At 34.9% G+C, this 6083-nt stretch overlaps 1 non-coding gene across 1 annotated transcript; it reads left to right on the forward strand.

The window, feature by feature from the left end:
• The first annotated feature begins 5489 nt into the window (after nucleotides 1-5489).
• Nucleotides 5490-5560, forward strand: TRNAD-AUC (transfer RNA aspartic acid (anticodon AUC)). Its single transcript has one exon. It is a non-coding gene; the product is annotated as a tRNA-Asp (tRNA).
• Nucleotides 5561-6083: the final 523 nt, after the last annotated feature.

A 6083-nucleotide genomic window follows, 5' to 3' on the forward strand; every position in this document is an offset into this window, starting at 1 on the left:
ACCTAAGCTAGAGTTCTAGAATAAGCCAAACTGAATGTCAAAGAACAGACAACAAAGTCATCCGGCAAGAAAATTCTAGGTAAGAAAAATGAAAATAATCTCCAGAATAAACTAATTAAGGAAAATAAATGCCTAGACACCAGCAAAAAATAATAAATCATACTAGGAAAATTGAAGATATGGCCCAGTCAAAGGAACAAACCAACAATTCAAATGAGATACAGGAGTTGAAACAATTAATTCAGAATGTTCAAACAGACATGGAAAACCTCATCAAAAATCAAATGAGACTTCCGGAGAAGATGGCGGCTTAGTAAGACGCGCGGGTCTTAGTTCCTCCTCCAGAAAAGCAACTAAAGGAACAGAAACAATACGAAACAGCTCCCAAATGAGATACAGGAGCTGAGACAACTAATGCTGAATATACGAACAGAAATGGAAAAACTCTTCAAAAACCAAATCAATAAATTGAGGGAGGACATGAAGAAGACATGGGCTGAACAAAAAGAAGAAATAGAAAATCTGAAAAAACAAATCACAGAACTTATGGGAGTGAAGGACAAAGAAGAAAAAATGGAAAAAACAATGGATACCTACAATGGTAGATCTAAAGAGACAGAAGCTACAATTAGTGAACTGGAGGATGGAACATCTGAATTCCAAAAAGAAACAGAAACTATAGGGAAAAGAATGGGAAAACTTGAGCAGGGGATCAGGGAACTGAATGACAATATGAAGCGCACAAATATACGTGTTGTGGGTGTCCCAGAAGGAGAAGAGAAGGGAAAAGGAGGAGAAAAACTAATGGAAGAAATTATCACTGAAAATTTCCCAACTCTTATGAAAGACCTAAATTTGCAGATCCAAGAAGTGCAGCGCACCCCAAAGAGAATAGACCCAAATAGGCGTTCTCCAAGACACTTACTAGTTAGAATGTCAGAGGTCAAAGAGAAAGAGAGGATCTTGAAAGCAGCAAGAGAAAAACAATCTGTCACATACAAGGGAAACCCAATAAGACTATGTGTAGATTTCTCAGCAGGAACCATGGAAGCTAGAAGACAGTGGGATGATATATTTAAATTACTAAAAGAGAAAAACTGCCAACCAAGACTCCTATATCCAGCAAAATTGTCCTTCAAAAATGAAGGAGAAATTAAAACATTTATAGACAAAAAGTCACTGAGAGAATTTGTGACCAAGAGACCAGATCTGCAAGAAATACTAAAGGGAGCACTAGAGTCAGATACGAAAAGACAGAAGAGAGAGGTATGGAGTAAAGTGTAGAAAGAAGGAAAATCAGATATGATATATATAATACAAAAGCCAAAATGGTAGAGGAAAATATTATCCAAACAGTAATAATACTAAAAGTTAATGGACTGAATTTCCCAATCAAAAGACATAGAATGGCAGAATGGATTACGACCCAGCAATACCACTGCTAGGTATCTACTCAAGGGACTTAAGGGCAAAGACACAGACGGACATTTGCACACCAGTGTTTATAGCAGCATTATCTACAATTGCAAAGAGATGGAAACAGCCAAAATGTTCATCAACAGACGAGTGGCTAAACAAACTGTGGCGTATACCTACGATGGAATATTATGCAGCTTTAAGACAGACTAAACTTATGAAGCATGTAATAACATGGATGGACCTAGAGAACATTATGCTGAGTGAGTCTAGCCCAAAACTAAAGGACAAATACTGTAAGGTCCCACTGATGTGAACCGACATTCGAGAATCAGCTTGGAATATATCATTGGTAACAGAGACCAGCAGGAGTTAGAAACAGGGTAAGATAATGGGTAATTGGAGCTGAAGGGATACAGACTGTGCAACAGGACTAGATACAAAAACTCAAAAATGGACAGCACAATAATACCTAAGTGTAATGTAACTAGGTTGGAACACTGAATGAAGCTGCACCTGAAATATGTTTTTTTGTTTGTTTGTTTGTGTGTTTGTATCTTTTGTTTTTGTTTTTTTCTTTTTCCTTTTTATATATATATTATTAGTGTTATTATTTTAATTCTCTTCTCTATATTAACATTCTATATCTTTTTCTGCTCTTTTGCTAGTTCTTTTCCTAAATCGATGCAAATGTACTAAGAAATGATGATCATACATCTATGTGATGATACTAAGAATTACTGAGTGCATTTGTAGAATGGAATGATTTCTAAATGTTGTGTTAATTTCTTTTCTTTTTTTTGATTAATAAAAAAATTTTAAAAAAATCAAATGAATTGAGGGAGGATATAAAGAAGGCAAGGGACAAAAAAAAGAAGAAATCAAAATCTGAAAAAAACAAATCGCAGAATTTACGGAAATGAAAGGCATAGTAGAAGAGATGAAAAAAAAAACAATGGAAACCTACAATGTTAGATTTCAAGAAGCAAAAAATAGGATTAGTGAACTGGAGAATGGGACATCTGAAATCTGACAAGCAAAAGAAAATATAGGGAAATGAATGGAAAAATATGAGCAGGGACTCAGGGAATTGAATGACAACATTAAGTGCATGAATATACGAGTTGTGGGCATCCCAGAAGGAGAAGAGAAGGGAAAAGGAGGAGAAAAACTAATGGAGGAAATTATCACTGAAAATTTCCCAACTCTTATGAAAGACTTAAAATTACAGATCCAAGAAGTACAGCATACTCCAAACAGACTAGATCCAAATATATGTACTCCAAGACTAATCAGAATGTCAGATGTCAAAGAGAAAGAGAGAATTTTGAAAACAGCAAGAGAAAAGCAATCCATCGCGTACAAGGGAAGCCCAATAAGACTATGCAGATTTCTCAGAAGAAACCATGGAGGTGAGAAGACAGTGATATGATGTATTTAAGATACTAAAAGAGAAAAACTGTCAACCAAGGATTCTATATCCAGCAAAATTGTCCTTCAAAAATGAGGGGGAAATTAAAACATTTTCAGACAAAAAAATCACTGAGAGAATTTGTGACCAAGAGACTGGTTCTGCAAAAAATACTAAAGGGAGCACTAGAGACAGAAATGAAAGGACAGGAGAGAGAGAGGTGTGGAGAAGAGTGTAGAAATGAAGACTATCAGTAAAGGTAAAGAAGAAAGAAAAATTAAATATGACATATAAAATCCAAAAGGTTTTTTGGTAGAAGAAAGTTGCCCTTACAATAATAACACTAAATGTTTAATTGATTAAACTCCCCAATCAAAAACATAGACTGGCAGAATGGATTCAAAAACAGGACCCGTCTATATGCTGTCTACAGGAGACACATTTTAGACCCAATGATAAACATAGGTTGAAAGTGAAAGATTGGGAAAAGATATTTCATGCAAATAACAGTCTGAAAAGAGCAGGAGTAGCTATACTAATATCCAACAAATTAGAGCCATGTTTCTTGAAGATGATTGCATAATGATGTAGCTTTCGCAGTGTGACTGTGTGATTGTGAGAGCCTTGTGTCTGATGCTCCTTTTATCTATGGTATGGACAGATGAGTAGAGCGTATGGATTAAAAATAAATAAATAATAGGGGAACAAATGTTAAAACAAATTTAGTAGAGTGAAATGCTAGTGATCAATGAAAGGGAGTGGTAAGGGGTAAGGAAAAAAAATAGGGAAACAAAGGCTAAAGTATATTGGGTGGATGGAAGTGTTGGCAGTTGGTGGGAGGGAGAAGTGGGGGGTATGGTATGTATGAGTTTTTTGATTTTTCCTTTTTATTTCTTTTTCTGAATTGATACAAATGTTCTAAGAAATGATCATGGTGATGAATATATAACTGTGATGATATTGTGAGTTATTGATTATATACTAAGAATGAAATGAATACATGGTAAGAATGTTCATGTTTATATGTTGTTATGTTTAAAAAAATTTAAAAATTGATTGGCATATATTATTTCTTGTTTTAAGTAATATGAAGTTTAGCAATTCTGGAATCAGTGCTAACGGTGTAATTTTCCCCTGATATAATAAAAAAGCATAATAGAGGATTTCAGAACTGCATTTAAGCATTATGGTACATTAATCTTAGCCTCTTGGATTATCATTAGATATTAACTTGGTTCCACTCCAGCTAGTCCCTCTTTGCTTCCTAAAATCTCTATTTTCCCTCCCTTATTAACCCCAGTAGTTGTCTGACTTTGTTCTGCATCACAATTACCTGGGAAGTTTGTTAAAAACACAGGTTTCCATAAAAAAAAGATGCTCATTAGCCATTAGGGAAATGCAACTTAAACCCACAATGATATTCTACCTCACACCCACTAGAACAGCTACTTTCTTTAAAAAAAAAAAGAAAGAAAAAAATAATAATAAGTGCAGATGAGAATGTGCAGAAATAGTAACCCTCGTACACTGCTGATGGGAATAAAATTGTGCAACCACTGTGGAAAAATAATTTGGCATTCCTCAAAAAATTAAACATAAAACTACCATATGACCCAGCAATCCCAACTTCTATATACATATCCCTAAGAACTGAAAGCAGGGACTTAGACAGCTATTTGTAAATCCACGTTCATAGCAGTATAATTCACAGAAGCCAAACAGTGGAAGCAATCCAACGGTCAATCAACAGGTGAATGAGTAAACAGCAGGTGGTATATACCTACACTGGAATATTATTCAGCTGTAAAAAGGAATGAAGTTCTGATACATGCTACAATGTGCATAAACCTTGAAGATATCATGTGAGTGAAATAAGTCAGACACAAAGGGACAGAAATTGTATGATTCCCTTTATATGAAATAGCTAGAATATGCAAGCACACAAAAGACATAAATAGAGTGAAGATTACCAAGGACATTAGGGAGAGAGAATGAGGAATTAATTCATAATGGGTATAGGGTTTCTGTTTGGGGTAATGGGAAAGTTCCAGTAATGGGTGGTGGTGAAGGTAGAACAACATTCTGAATGTGATTAATCCCAGTAAATGGTATTTGGGATTGGTTGAAATGGAAAAGTTTATGTTGTATCTGTTTCTACAATTTTAAAAGAGCAATTAAGGAATTGATGACAATTAAATAAAAAACATAATCCTAGACTTGTTCTAATAATGGAGGATAAAAATCCCAAAAGGAAATTGATGGGACATATTAAAAATTGGAACACAGACTGTAAGCTTTATATCAATGTTAAATTTTCTGAACTTCATGACTGTATTCAGAGTGGTTTCATAAGCAGTATTTCCTTGTTCTTAGGAAATGTACATGGAAGTATTGTGTTTAAGGAGACTGATGTGTACAATGTACTCTCGTTTGTTTAGAAAATAGAAAGACAGATAGACATATAAATGCATTGATAGTTGTGTACACGGATAGACAGAATGATACAGTGATTGTAGTAAATATTAAAATTGATGGATCTGGGTATCTTGGGGAGGGGGTATGTTAGAGTTCTCTGTATGGGCTTTGTATTATTTTTGCAACTCTCTGTAAGGTTAAAATTATTTCAAAATAAAAAAGCTAAAGAAAAAAGTAGCTGTTGGGTGCATGGGTGGTTCAGTGGTAGAATGCTCGCCTATCACGCAGGAGAACCAGGTTCAATTCCTGGACCATGCACCCCCCCCAAAAAAAAAATGTTAAAAAATTTTTTTAAAGTAACTATCATGTATTGAGTTCTTTGTATGTGACAGCCATTGAATTATGCACTTAATATACAATGCCCATTTAATGCTCATTTATGAACTGGACACTCTTTAAAAATTTTAATGCAATTTTATTGATTTATTATATATTCATATACCATGTAATCATCCAATGTATGCAATCAATGTTTCATACTATCATCATAGAGCTGTGAAGTGGGCACTTTTAATATCACTATTTTATAGAAAAGACTGGGACTTGGAAGTGCTGGAGAACTTGCCTAAGGACCCCAACTGGGAAAGTGCTGGAGCCAGGAGATAATGGTGGTCTTCGCATCCCCTAAGACTGCTTTCCATTACACTTTACTGCCCCTCTTCAAAAGGTTCTAAGGTGATTAAATAAAACCAAGGGTCCCTTTTGATATTTTCCAAACAGCTTAGAAGCTTCCTTCACTCAACCTTCACCAGTTTATTGGATTAACCTTCACTGACTTAAA

The sequence above is a fragment of the Tamandua tetradactyla genome, chromosome 13, assembly GCF_023851605.1.
Source record: "Tamandua tetradactyla isolate mTamTet1 chromosome 13, mTamTet1.pri, whole genome shotgun sequence".
NCBI lineage: Eukaryota > Metazoa > Chordata > Mammalia > Pilosa > Myrmecophagidae > Tamandua > Tamandua tetradactyla.